Source organism: Antechinus flavipes, chromosome 2, assembly GCF_016432865.1.
Source record: "Antechinus flavipes isolate AdamAnt ecotype Samford, QLD, Australia chromosome 2, AdamAnt_v2, whole genome shotgun sequence".
NCBI classification, from domain to species: Eukaryota; Metazoa; Chordata; class Mammalia; order Dasyuromorphia; family Dasyuridae; genus Antechinus; species Antechinus flavipes.
The window spans coordinates 455,999,567-456,014,827 of record NC_067399.1 but is presented as its reverse complement, the minus strand read 5'-3'; the positions used below and the strand labels follow the sequence as shown (position 1 = coordinate 456,014,827).

Genomic DNA, 15,261 nt, shown 5'->3' with positions numbered 1-15,261 from the left:
AAAAGTGCTAATTGCTGAATCAATGGTTGTAAATTATAAATTTTGTATGATTTTTAATAGTCTCTTTCACCTTTCCTACCCTTTGACTATCCCTACTATGAAAATGGAAGAAAGCTAGTTGAACAGGACTGAGAACTGTGATACATTTCCAACTATTTCATGGCCTTACACAAAAAATAAGATCAGCACAAGTTTATGGTGATAAATCTCTCTGTACTTAGTTTGGTTACCCCATTGAATTACAGACTCAATCTCTAAAGTAGTTTAAACTTGAAGCCTTTTTAGGTGGTGAAGGACCTATCATAACTTCCTCTCTCACAGCTAGACTTTTGACTAATTAGGTCCATTCCATCCTATGATATATAATCAGATGAAAACTTTGGTGAAGATCTATTACATTTAAGCTATCTAATCATTCCCCTCCTCTTAATGCCATTTCACACTGTTTGCTTTTTAAAAAAAAATGTCATAAATACTGTAATGTTTTCAAAATGATTCTGTTTGTCTGATTTCCCTAAAACCTTGAAAGACTTACATGAACTGATGCTAAGTGAAGTAAGTAGAACCAAGAGAACATTGTATACAGCAACTACAAGATATGTTCTGACAATTGATGGACCTGGCTCTTTTCAATAATGAAGTGATTAAGGCAATTCCAATAGGCATCTTGGAAAGAGCCTTCTGTATCCAGGGAGAAAATTATGGATACTTAATGTTGATCAAAGCACGATATTTTCACTTTTTGTTGTCATTTGTTTTTCTTTCTTGAGTTTTCTTTTTTGCCTTTTGATCTGATTTTTCTTGTGCAGTATTACAGATATGGAAATATGTTTATAAGAATTGTACATGTTTAACCTATATTGGATTGCTTGCTTTCTAGGTGGGAGGGGGAAAGGGAGGGAGAAAAAAAATTGGAACACAGGTTTTGTAAAGGTGAATGTTGAAAATTACCTCTGCATGTATTTGGAAGTACAAAAAGCTACTATGAAAAAAAATCCTGCTTTTCCATGCTTCCTTCTGAGTTTTCTTTTGTTTTTTTTTTGTTATGGACTTTTTTGTCTTCTCTCTCTCTCCCCAGCCTACATTACAGAATGCTACCATTTCACGCAGATGTGTGTGTGTGTGTGTGTGTGGTGGGGGGGATGTCATTTTGATCATTATAATACTCAAAATAACTTCGTCATTCACACTTGTTTTTTGAACATCATTACTTCTATGCACACCATTCTCATGATTCCGTTTATTTCATTGTTCATTATTTCATTTAACTCTTTCCATGTTTTTCTTAAATCAACCAGCTTATGATTTCTTAAACCTATAATCTGATATATATCTGTGTACTTGCTTGAGATGAAGTGAAGAGAGGGATTGTAGAAAATATTTTCTGTAAATATAATATTCATAAGAAAAGCTTTCTCTTAAATTCCAGTGTACTAAGCATTTTATTACACTTCTAATTGTACCAATTTCCTAGTTCCCATATAAAATTCTTAATTTTTCAATAAATCAATTTGCTCCCCGCAATGCTCTCATTTCCTCTTCCCCCAATTAAAAAAATAAACTTCAATTGTATCTATCAACCAATAAAGAAACAATGAACAAAACAATTTGCTACCTGCTATGTTTAAGGTGCTTTAATATTGTCCTCAGGAAGATACTCAGTGGATCTGGATTTGGCTTACACATATTCCTAGCTATGTTTTGACATATTTTCACTTAACCCATATCAGCCTCCATTTTTAAAAAATGGAACAGAAATGATGATACTAATTGCTGATATTTGTATATTGCTTTATTTTATATGTCATTTGATACTCTTAACCTTGTGACATAAGCAGCACAAACAAACCCCATTTTACATTTGAGGAAATAATCTCAGAAAGAATTTGACTTAATAGATGGCAGAGAGGAGGCTCACAGCTGCATAAGCTCCGCGCTTTCTCTCACTATCCACTTCATTACAAGCCTCTGAATTAATGCTTGACTGAAAAAAAAGCCCACATATAGTTACCAAGAGAAGCCATCCTTGAGATTCGCCAAGAAAGGTCTGTCTTTACTGGAGGGCTGGGATGGTTTTAGATCGGGCGCAGGCTGAGGGCAGCGGCAGTGAGAGCACGGGAGCAGACTGGAGAGGGGGTGGGGAGTGATCGCAGCCGTCTCTGCGGGGAGAGCTTCGCTACAGGTTTGGATACTTTGCTCCGGCAGCAAGTCAGCAGCCCAGCAGAGAAGCTAAAAACACCGGGGGTGAAGAACACAACCCCAAACAGCTGGAGTCTCCCGGGACCTGGCCGCTCCCCCCACCCCCACAGTGACTCAGCACGCTCTGGGATCTCAGAGCGCAGGCGCAGCACAGTCCTGCTAGTGCCTCACTGCTGCCCCCCGCAGTTTGGAGAGGAAGCTCAATAACACACCCAGCCCCTCCCCCAAAGAAAGACTCCAGTTTTTTCTGTTTTTCTTTGCTAGTTTGTCTCTGATTATTAGACAGAATGAGCAAGAAACTGAAGAGGACTTTAACCCTTGACAGTTTCTATACAGATAGAGAGCAGACTCTAAATCCTGAGGAGACTAAAAACAGACAGTCTCCAGGTGAATCCCCAAAGGAGGAGATCATCTGTTCCTCAGCACAGATGAACCTCATAGAAGTAATTAAAAAAGCTCTCAGAAGGGAGCTAGAAGAAAAATTGGAAAAGCAGAGTGAGGCTTGGCAAAAGGAGAGGGAGGCTTGGCAAAAGAGCCTGGAGAAGTCAGTTAAAGAGAGAGTGGATAAAGAAGTAAAATCCTTGAAAAATAGGATTGGTGAACTGGAAACAGAAAATAGCTCTCTAAAAAACAAAATTGGCAAAATGGAAAAAAATTCCACAGAACAAAAGAACTCAATGGGACAATTAGAAAAAGATCTTTAAAAAGTGAGTGAAGAAAATACTTCACTGAAAATCAGGGTCGAACAAATGGAATTGAATGACTCGAGAGACAAGAAGAATCAGTCAAGCAAATCCAAAAAAATCAAACAATGGAGAAAAATGTGAAATACCTTCTGGGGAAGACAACAGACCTGGAAAACAGATCCAGGAGAGACAATCTGAGAATCATTGGACTCCCAGAAAAGAATGATGAAAAAAAGAGCCTGGACACTATTTTCCAGGAAATTATCAAAGAGAACTGCCCCAAAGTCATAGGAACAGAGGAAAAAAATAAACATTGAAAGGATTCATCGATCACCCACTGAAAGGGATCCTAAAATCAAAACACCAAGGAATATAGTGGCCAAATGCCAGAACCCTCAGATGAAGGAAAAAATATTGCAGGCGGCTAGAAAAACCCAATTCAAGTATCAAGGAGCCACAATAAGGATCACCCAGGATCTGGCAGCATCCACATTAAAAGATCGAAGGGCCTGGAATATGATATTCCGAAAGGCTAAGGAACTTGGTATGCAACCAAAAATAACTTACCCAGCGAGAATGAGCATCTTTTTCCAGGGAAGAAGATGGACATTCAACAAAGTAAGCGAATTTCATCTATTTCTGATGAAAAAGCCAGAACTTAGCAAAAAGTTTGATCTACAAATATAGAACTCAAGAGAAATCTAAAAAGGTAAAGATTAATCTTGGGAACTATATTTTGACTATATAGATGTATAAAGAATACATGTATACCTTGTTCTAGAAATTGATGTGGAAAGGACATTGTACCAGAAAAAGGGTAAAGTGGGAGTACTACATCTCATGAAGAGGCATAGGAAACCTATTATATCTGAGAGAAAGAAGGGAGGGGGATGAATATAGTGGGTATCTTACTGCCTTCAGAATTGGCTTTAAGAGAAAAATCTTAAGACATATTCAATCTATGGTGAAACTTCTCCCACCTCATTGAAAAGTGAGAAGGGAAAAGTGAAAAGGGAAGGAATAAGCTAAGTGGAAGGGAATACGGAAACTGGGAGGGAAAGGGGTAAGATAGGGGGAGGAACTCTAAGGCGGGGGGGAGGGATACTAAAAAGGGAAGGCTGTGAGAAGCAAGTGGTGCTCACAAGCTTAATACTGGGAAGGAGGGGGAAGGGGAAAGAAGGGAGAAAAGCATAAACCGGGGTTAACAAGATGGCAAGTAATACAGAATTGGTCATTCTAACCATAAATGTGAACGGGGTAAACTCCCCCATAAAGAGGAAGCGGTTAGCAGAATGGATTAAAAGCCAGAATCCTACAATATGTTGTTTACAGGAAACACACCTGAAGCGGGGAGATACATGCAGGTTAAAGGTAAAAGGTTGGAGCAAAATCTACTATGCTTCAGGTGAAGTCAAAAAAGCAGGGGTGGCCATCCTGATCTCAGATCAAGCTAAAGCAAAAATTGATCTAATTAAAAGAGATAAGGAAGGGCACTATATCTTGCTAAAGGGTAGCATGGATAATGAAGCACTATCTATATTAAACATATATGCACCAAGTGGGGTAGCATCTAAATTCTTAAAAGAGAAACTAAGAGAGCTGCAAGAAGAAATAGACAGTAAAACTATAATAGTGGGAGATCTTAACCTTGCACTCTCAGAATTAGATAAATCAAACCACAAAATAAATACGAAAGAAGTCAAAGAGGTAAATAGAATACTAGAAAAGTTAGATATGATAGATCTCTGGAGAAAATGTAATGGAGACAGAAAGGAATACACTTTCTTTTCAGTAGTTCATGGAACCTATACAAAAATTGACCATATATTAGGACATAAAAACCTCAAACTCAAATGCAGTAAGGTAGAAATAGTAAATGCATCCTTTTCAGACCACGATGCAATGAAAATTACATTCAACAAAAAACCAGGGGGAAGTAGACCAAAAAATAATTGGAAACTAAATAATCTCATACTAAAGAATGATTGGGTGAAACAGCAAATCATAGACATAATTAATAACTTCACCCAAGAAAACGATAATAATGAGACATCATACCAAAATGTATGGGATGCAGCCAAAGCGGTAATAAGGGGAAATCTCATATCTCTAGAGGCCTATTTATATAAAATAGAGAAAGAGAAGGTCAATGAATTGGGTTTGCAACTAAAAATGCTAGAAAAGGAACAAATTAAAAACCCCCAGTCAAACACTAAACTTGAAATTCTAAAAATAAAAGGAGAGATCAATAAAATTGAAAGTAAAAAAACTATTGAATTGATTAATAAAACTAAGAGTTGGTTCTATGAAAAAACCAACAAAATAGACAAACCCTTAGTAAATCTGATTAAAAAAAGGAGAGAGGAAAATCAAATTGTTAGTCTTAAAAATGAAAAGGGAGAACTCACCAGTAACGAAGAGGGAATTAGAGCAATAATTAGGAGTTACTTTGCTCAACTTTATGCCAATAAATTCGACAACTTAAATGAAATAGAAAAATACCTCCAAAAATATAGCTTGCCCAAACTAACAGAGGAAGAAGTAAATATCCTAAACAATCCCATCTCAGAAAAAGAAATAGAACAAACTATCAATCAACTCCCTAAGAAAAAATCCCCAGGACCAGATGGATTTACATGTGAATTCTACCAAACATTTAAAGAACAATTAACTCCAATGCTAAATAAACTATTTGAAAAAATAGGGATTGAAGGAGTCCTACCAAACTCCTTTTATGACACAGACATGGTACTGATACCTAAACCAGGTAGGCTGAAAACAGAGAAAGAAAATTATAGACCAATCTCCCTAATGAATATTGATGCTAAAATCTTAAATAAAATATTAGCAAAAAGATTACAGAAAATCATCCCCAGGATAATACACTATGACCAAGTAGGATTTATACCAGGAATGCAGGGCTGGTTCAATATTAGGAAAACTATTAGCATAATTGACTATATCAATAACCAAACAAACAAAAACCATATGATCATCTCAATAGATGCAGAAAAAGCATTTGATAAAATCCAACATCTATTCCTAATAAAAACACTTGAGAGCATAGGAATAAATGGACTTTTCCTTAAAATAGTCAGGAGCATCTATTTAAAACCATCAGTAAGCATCATATGCAATGGGGAAAAACTGGAACCTTTCCCAGTAAGATCTGGAGTGAAGCAAGGTTGCCCTCTATCACCATTATTATTTAAAATCGTATTAGAAACACTAGCCTCGGCAATAAGAGTCGAGAAAGATATTAAAGGAATTAGAGTAGGTAATGAAGAAACCAAACTATCACTCTTTGCAGATGATATGATGGTATACCTAGAGAACCCCAGAGATTCTACTAAAAAGCTATTAGAAATAATTCATAATTTTAGCAAAGTAGCTGGCTACAAAATAAATCCCCATAAATCCTCAGCATTTTTATACATCTCCAACAAAACTCAACAGCAAGAGATACAAAGAGAAATTCCATTCAGAATAACTGTTGATACCATAAAATATTTGGGAATCTATCTACCAAAGGAAAGTCAGGAATTATATGAGCAAAATTATAAAAAAGTCTCCACACAAATAAAGTCAGACTTAAATAATTGGAAAAATATTAAGTGCTCTTGGATCGGCCGAGCGAACATAATAAAGGTGACAATACTCCCTAAACTAATCTATTTATTTAGTGCTATACCAATCAGACTTCCAAGAAAATATTTTAATGATCTAGAAAAAATAACAACAAAATTCATATGGAACAATAAAAAGTCGAGAATCTCAAGGGAATTAATGGAAAAAAAATCAAATGAAGGTGGCCTAGCTGTACCTGATCTAAAATTATATTATAAAGCAGCAGTCACCAAAACCATTTGGTATTGGCTAAGAAATAGATTAGTGGATCAGTGGAAAAGGTTAGGTTCACAAGACAGAATAGTCAACTATAGCAATCTAGTGTTTGACAAACCCAAAGCCCCTAACTTCTGGGAAAAGAATTCATTATTTGATAAAAACTGCTGGGACAATTGGAAATTAGTATGGCAGAAATTAGGCATGGACCCACACTTAACACCATATACCAAGATAAGATCAAAATGGGTCCATGACCTAGGCATAAAGAACGAGATTATAAATAAATTAGAGGAACATAGAATAGTTTATCTCTCAGACTTGTGGAGGAGAAAGAAATTTTTGACCAAAGATGAACTAGAGACCATTACTGATCACAAAATAGAAAATTTTGATTACATCAAATTAAAAAGCCTTTGTACAAACAAAACTAATGCAAACAAGATTAGAAGGGAAGCAACAAACTGGGAAAACATCTTCACAGTTAAAGGTTCTGATAAAGGCCTCATTTCTAAAATATATAGAGAACTGACTCAAATTTATAAGAAATCAAGCCATTCTCCAATTGATAAATGGTCAAAGGATATGAACAGACAATTTTCAGAGGATGAAATTGAAACTATTACCACTCATATGAAAGAGTGTTCCAAATCATTATTGATCAGAGAAATGCAAATTAAGACAACTCTGAGATACCACTACACACCTGTCAGATTGGCTAAGATGACAGGAAAAAATAATGATGAATGTTGGAGGGGATGCGGGAAAACTGGGACACTAATGCATTGTTGGTGGAGTTGTGAACGAATCCAACCATTCTGGAGAGCAATCTGGAATTATGCCCCCAAAATTATCAAATTGTGCTTACCCTTTGATCCAGCAGTGTTTCTATTGGGCTTATATCCCAAAGAAATACTAAAGAAGGGAAAGGGACCTGTATGTGCCAAAATGTTTGTAGCAGCCCTATTTGTAGTGGCTAGAAACTGGAAAATGAATGGATGCCCATCAATTGGAGAATGGCTGGGTAAATTGTGGTATATGAATGTTATGGAATATTATTGTTCTGTAAGAAATGACCAGCAGGATGAATACAGAGAGGACTGGTGAGACTTACATGAACTGATGCTAAGTGAAATGAGCAGAACCAGGAGATCATTATACACTTCGACAACGATTTTGTATGAGGACATATTTTGATGGAAGTGGATTTCTTTGACAAAGATACCTAACTGAGTTTCAATTGATAAATGACGGACAATAGCAGCTACACCCAAAGAACGAACACTGGGAAACGAATGTGAACTATCTGCATTTTTGTTTTTCTTCCCGGGTTATTTATACCTTCTGAATCCAATTCTCCCTATGCAACAAGAGAACTGTTCGGTTCTGCAAACATATATTGTATCTAGGATATACTGCAACATATCCAACATATAAAGGACTGCTTGCCATCTAGGGGAGGGGGTGGAGGGAGGGAGGGGAAAAAAAATCGGAAAAGAAACGAGTGCAAGGGATAATGTTGTCAATATAAAGTAATCATTAACTAAAAATAAAAAAAGCAATTATTAAAAACAAAAAAGCAAAACAACAAAAGGAAAAAAATATTTTACACAATGATCATATCTAACATTTTAAAAAATTTCTGCTCTTTTGATCTCCTACCTTTCTATATTGAGCAAAAATCATTTCATTAACTATTCTCTGACATCATTAGTGTTTTTAATTAAAATTCAATTTTCTCTTGAAAAAAAAGAATTTGACTTAATAAAAGATTATTGTGGGGAATGTGCTTTTTAAACCATAGCACATAGTATAGATATGGCATTATTTTGGAGAGTTCACTATGCTGTCAATGAATGCCAGATAGAATTCATTTAGTAGTGACATGAATCAGACCAGGTACAGGTGGTAATAGAGACTAAATGGACCTGATAGACTAGAACAGGCAATTAAGGAAAGATTAGTTCAATTCAATAAAGATTAGGTAATAAATAAGATCATAACACAAAGATATTAATATAATCTCATAAAGTATCACTGACACTTGTTGAGATGAATCCCATTGTCAGAGGATGGCTCTAAAACAATATACTTTATTCAAAAGAAAAGATAAGTAGAGGTCAGAGCGTAGCATTATATATTAAGATGCTGTATTTGTATGAAGAATCCAAGAGCCAGGCAGGGGAGGCATGATGATATCTGAGGGTATTGTGGATCATCTGAAAAAAAAAAAAAAGGAACTACAGTTAGGGAGATAATCCAAAAGCCTGGCAAAAGAGCAATGACATGTTAGTTGTGGGATTGTCCATTATCTAATCATCTACAGGAGCTCTCTACACAAAGCTAGGTGAATCAGAATTTCTTTTTTTTAAATAACATTTTATTTTTCCAAATATAAAAATTTTCAATATTCACTTTTGCAAAATCTTTTTCCAATTTTTTTTATCACAAATTTATTGGAATTGCTTTAAATCACCTCATTGTTGAAAAGAGCTGAGTCTTTAACAGTTGATCATCACATAATCATAACATAATCCAATGTTGCTGCCTACAGTGTTTTCTTGGTTTTGCTCATTTCACTCAACATCAGTTTATATAAGTCTTTCAGACTTTTTTGAAATCAGCCTGCCTCATCATTTCTTATAGAACAATAATATTCCATTACATACATAAGCCATAAGTTATTCAGCCATTCCCCAACTGATGGGCATCCACTCAATTTTCATTTCCTTACCACTACAAAAACTTTTGCTATAGACATTTTTGCCCACAAGCGTCCTTTTCTCTCTTTTATGATGGGTCAAAGCATATATACAGTTTGATAGCCTTTGGAATCAGCTCCAAATTGCTTTACAGAATGGTTGGATTATTTTAGAACTCTACCAATAATGCATTAGTGTTCCAATTTCCCACATCCTTTCAACATTCATCATTTGTCTTTTTCTATCATTTTAACTAATCTGAGAGGTGTGAAGTGATACCTCAGAATTATCTTAATTTGCATTTCTCTAAAAGTGATTTAGAACATTTTTAATGTTGCTTTAATTTTCTTTATCTGAAAACTGTTTGTTCATATTCCTTGACCAATTATCAACTGGGGAATAGCTTGTAAATTTGAGGCAGTTCTCTATATATTTTTAGAAATGAGACCTTTTATCAGAAATAGTCGGTAAAATTTGTTCCCAGCTTTTTGCTTCCCTTGTAATTTTGGTTGTATTGGTTTTGTTTGTGCAAAAGTGTTTTTTTTTGACAGTTCAAAACAATGTATAGTATTTATTATATAGACTTTTTTTTAACTTCTGCTTATTTTCCTTTTTTTTTCTTTTTTCAATTATAACTTTTCATTTTCAAAATACATGCAAAGATGTTTTTGACATTCATCCTGGAAAAATCTTGTGTTCCAAATTTTCTTCCCCACTACCCCTTCCTCCATCCCTAGACAGCAAGCAATCCAATATAAGCTAAATATGTAATTCCTCTAAATATATTTCCACATTTATCATGCTACATAAGTAAAATAAGATCAAAAAGGAAAAAAAAAACAAGAAAGAAAAAAAGCAAGCAAAAAACAATAAAAAAGGTGAAAATACTATGTTGTAATCCACATTCAGTCCCCATAGTCCCCCAGTGCAGTGGTTCTATCCATCATAAGTTTATTGGAATTGGCCTGAGCCACTTCATTGATGAAAAAAGATCAGTCCATCACAGTTGACCATCTTGTTGCTGTGTACATTATTCTCTTGGTTCTACTCACTGCCCTTAGCACTGATATTCATGGAAGTCTTTCTAGGCATCTCTGACATCATTCTGCTGATTGTTTCTTATAGAAAAATAATATTGCCTTACATTCATATACCATAACTTATTCAGCCATTCCCCAATTGATGGGCATCCACTCACTTTCCAGTTCCTTGCACATGTAAGTCCTTTCCCTTTTTTAGATCTCCTTGGAATACAAACCCAGTAGAGACACTGCTAGATCAAAGAGTATGCACAATAATTGTGTATATTGTCCTTTGGGGACAGTTCCAAATTGTTCTCTAAAATGGTTGGATCAATTCAAACTCCACCAACAATGTATTAGTGTCCCAGTTTTCCCACATCCCCTCTAACATTTGTAATTATCTTTCCTATCATCTTAGCCAATCTGAGAGGTGTGTAGTGGTAGTTCAGAGTTATTTTACTTTGTTTTTCTCTAATCAATGGTGATTTTGGAGCATTAAAAAAATATGATTAGAAATGGTTTTAATTTCTTCATCTGAAAATGCTTTGGTCATATCCTTTGATTATTTATTGGGCAATAGCTTATATTCTTATAAATTTGAGTCAGTTCTCTATGTTTTAGAAATGAAGAATTTATTAGAAATGCTGACTGTAAAATTTTCCCCAGTTTCCTGCTTCCCTTCTAATCTTGGATGCATAGGTTTTGTTTGTGTAAAATCTTTTTAATTTAATATAATTGAAATTCTCCATTTAGCATTTTATAATGTTGTCTAATTCCTCTTTGGTTATAAATTTCTCCCTTCTCCATATATCTAAGAGCGAGACAATTCCTTTGAACCAGAATTTCTTGATTTAGCTTAAAAATTATTTCATTCTTCAAAACTTAGAGTAATTCAGTAGTGGGAAATTCTGTTTCAGATTAATTCTCACTAATAAGGGACTAATTTATTGATAGAATCAAAATTCAGGGAAAAGTAGCTATTCTGTCTTAGAAATTGTAAAGGTGGAAAGTTAAACATGGCATAGACATATATTCTAGGTTTTTGGACAATAGATTTAAAAGGGTTCAAAGAAAAGATAACCAGGGACAGCTAAATGGTCCAATGGATAGAACACTAGCCTGGAACTTGGGAATACCAGTTTCCAAATGCTGCCTCAAATATGTGCTAGCTGTGTATCCTTGGATAAATCACTTAATCCCAACAGTCTTAAAAAAGAGTATAAGAAGATAAGGAAAAGACCAATAGAACCTTTTGTCTACAACTTCTATGAGAAGTCAATCCATTTTAGCTGTCAAATCCTCAAAATGATATTCTGAAGATACATAAAGTTATTCTGATAAGCAGGAAAAGGTGTCCAAAGGGACTGATATGAATGAACTAACAAGCTATTATTACTATTATTATTATTATTAGAAAAGCATGGAGAGAATATGGAAGTAGATACATTAAAAAAGATGAATACTAAAGTGTACTCTAGTATTATAAGAAAAGTTTTAGGAATGTTAAACCTCAAAAACAAGCTGATAATGACAAAGAAAACTAAATATAACAACACCCCCCCCCCCCCACACACACACACAAATTCTTTTGAAAACTCTGTATGGAGGGAAAGTAGATCAAGGAAGAGTTTAAATCACTGTTTAAGATGGAGGAAATGAGGAATAATCTACAAAAAAGAAAAAATATGGAAATGTTCTATTTTGCTTTTGACTTCTCAATGAGAAATTACCATTGTATTGGGGGGTTGGGGAAGATTCATAAGGAATTTATATAAAAGGGAGAATCCGATGTCTCTTAGTTATTCCAAGTCATTTGATTCAGACAAACCTATCCTTGGGTAATGAAAGAACTGACATGTATGATCATTGAGCAATTATCATAGATCTTTTAAAGGTCATGGAGAGGTACAATAAGATTAAACAAAATCAAATGTTCCAATTTTCAAAAAAGAGAAGAGGATATAGTTACACACTTTAAGGTAATGTGCTTGACTACAATACCTGGCACAATTCTAATACATATTATTATAGAGATGGTGAGTGAAGATTTAGAAAAGAAATTGATGATCACAAAGACCCAGTAGGGCACCATCAAAATAAGGTCATGGCAAACTAACCTCCTTTTCTCATTTTCAGTAAACATGTTTATTGGACTCTAAATCAGGGAAATTCTGTAGGTATAGTTTAACTTGATTTTTGTAAATTATTTTACAAAGTCTCTTACATTATTCAAGCAGAAAGGTAGGAGCTAGCCAATAGTAAAGTCACATATTTTCAAATCTCACTGAGTGACCAGACTCAAAGAGAGGTATTTTATAATTAAATATAATTTGGGCGGTCTCCTTTAGACGACTCCAGCTATTTGTTATTGGCCCCATGCCAATTAATATTTTTATAACTAATGAATAAAAATATAAATGGAATACTTCTCAAATTTTCAGAAGAGACAAAACTGGGAGGATGAGTATTACACTGAATGACAGTTAGAATTCAAAAATAGTCTGATAGACTAGTAAATTTGACTGATTGAAAAAGAAATATAACCTGCTGGACTGTAATTATCCTGTGGGTCAAACATTGTTGTCTCTGCTTTGACTATCTTGTGGGTAAGAAGAGGTTTAGGGAATCAGTAGAGAATGAATGTGCTCTTTCCTACACTTGGTTGTGGTTCTAAGAAGATGTAACAGTGCAGCACCCATTTTTTCGTAAAACCATCTTGGAAGGCTACTAATCCAGGGTAACCAACAGGCCGCAAACCTATCTGTGAGCTGGAGGAAGATTGTCCTAAGTACGTGAAAACTTTTCTAGCCAGAATTGGTGGATGAGAACAAATGAGAACATATACATACACACACACATACACACACACATATGTGGAAGGAAATCAAAAATGCCCTCTTCAACAATGAAGAATGAACCAAATTTTCCAATTGATGGGCATCCACTCAGTTTCCAGTTTCTGGCCACTACAAAGAGACCTGCCACAAACATTCTTGCAAATAGAGGTCTCTTTCCCTTCTTTAAAATCTCTTTGGGATATAAGCCCAGTAGTAACACTGCTGGATCAAAGGGTATGCACAGCTTGATAACTTTTTGAGCATAGTTCCAAATTGCTCTCCAGAATGGCTGTATGTATTCGGATGTATTCACAACTCCAGCAACAATGTATTAGTGTCCTAGTTTTCCCACATCCCCACCAACATTTCTCATTATCTTTCCCTGTCATACTAGCCAATCTGACAAGTGTGTAGTGGTATCCCAGAGTTGTCTTAATTTGTAATTCTCTGATTAATAATGACTTGAAGCATCTTTTCATATGGCTAGAAATAGTTTCAATTTTTTCATCTGAGAATTGTCTGTTCATATCCTTTCACCATTTATCAATCGGAGAATGGTTTGATTTCTTATAAATTAGAGTCAATTCTCTATATATTTTGGAAATGAATCCTTTCTCAGAATCTTGACTGTAAAAATATTTTCCCGGTTTATTGCTTCCCTTCTAATCTTGTCTGCATTAGTTTTGTTTGTACAAAACTTTTCAATTTGATATAATCAAAATTCTCTATTTTGCGATCAATAATGATCTCTAGTTCTTCTTTGGTCATAAATTCCTCCCTCTTCCACAGGTCTGAGAGGTAAACTATCCTATGGTTATAATCTCATTCTTTATGCCTAGGTCATGAACCTATTTTGACCTTATCTTGGTGTACAGTGTTAAGTGTGGGTCAATGCCAACTTTCTGCCTTACTAATTTCCAATTTTCCCAGTAATTTTTGTCAAACAGTAAGTTCTTATCTCAAAAATTGGGATCTTTGAGTTTGTCAAACATTAGATTATTAGAGTTATTGACTATTTTGTCCTTTGAACCTAACCTATTCCACTGATCAACTAGTCTATTTCTTAGCCAATACCAAATGGTTTTGGTAACTGCTGCTTCATAATATAATTTTAGATCTGGTGCAGCTAGGTTACCTTCATTTGATTTTTTTTCATTAATTCCCTTGAAATTCTTGACCTTTTGTTTTTCCATATGAACTTTGTTATTATTTTTCTAGGTTATTAAAATAGTTTTTTGGGAATCTGATTGGTATAGTGCTAAATAGATTAGTTTAGATAATATTGTCATTTTTATTATATTTGCTTGTCCTATCAAAGAGTATGTATTTAATATTTTTCCAATCTGTTAGATCTAAGTATATTTGTGTGGAAAGTGTTTTGTAGTTTTGCTCATATAGTTTCTGATTTTCCCTTGGCAGATAGATTCCTTAATATTTTATACTATCAGTAGTTACTTTAAATGGAATTTCTCTTTGTAACTCTAACTGTTGGATTTTGTTAGTGATATATAAGAATGCTGATGACTTGTGTGGATTTATTTTGTATCCTGCAACTTGGCTAAAGTTGTGGATTATTTCTAGTAGCTTTTTAGTAGAATCTCAGGGGTTCTTTAAGTATGCTATCATATCATTAGCAAAGAGTGATAATTTAGTTTCCTCATTCATACTCTAATTCCTTTAATCTCTTTCTCAACTCTTATTGCCAAAGCTAGCATTTCTAATACAATATTGAATAGTAATGGTGATGGTGGGCAACCTTGTTTCACTGCTCTTATTGGGAATGGTTGCAGTTTATCCCCATTACATATGATGCTTACTGATGGTTTTAAATAGATGCTACTGATTATTTTAAGGAAAATCCATTTATTCCTATACTCTCAAGTGTTTTTAATAGGAATGGATGTTGGATTTTATCAAATACTTTTTCTGTATCTATTGAGATGATTATATGTTTTTTGTTAATATGATTATT

At 34.5% G+C, this 15,261-nt stretch overlaps 1 long non-coding RNA gene across 1 annotated transcript in view; it reads right to left on the bottom strand.

Annotated features, from left to right (window-relative positions):
* Positions 1-8,812: 8,812 nt before the first annotated feature.
* The window catches only part of LOC127550515 (uncharacterized), a 132,540-nt gene continuing 126,091 nt past the window's right edge, over positions 8,813-15,261 (bottom strand). The window contains exon 3 of the long non-coding RNA XR_007950879.1: positions 8,813-8,947. This is a non-coding gene — a long non-coding RNA (uncharacterized LOC127550515). The remainder of the gene's footprint in view (positions 8,948-15,261) is intronic.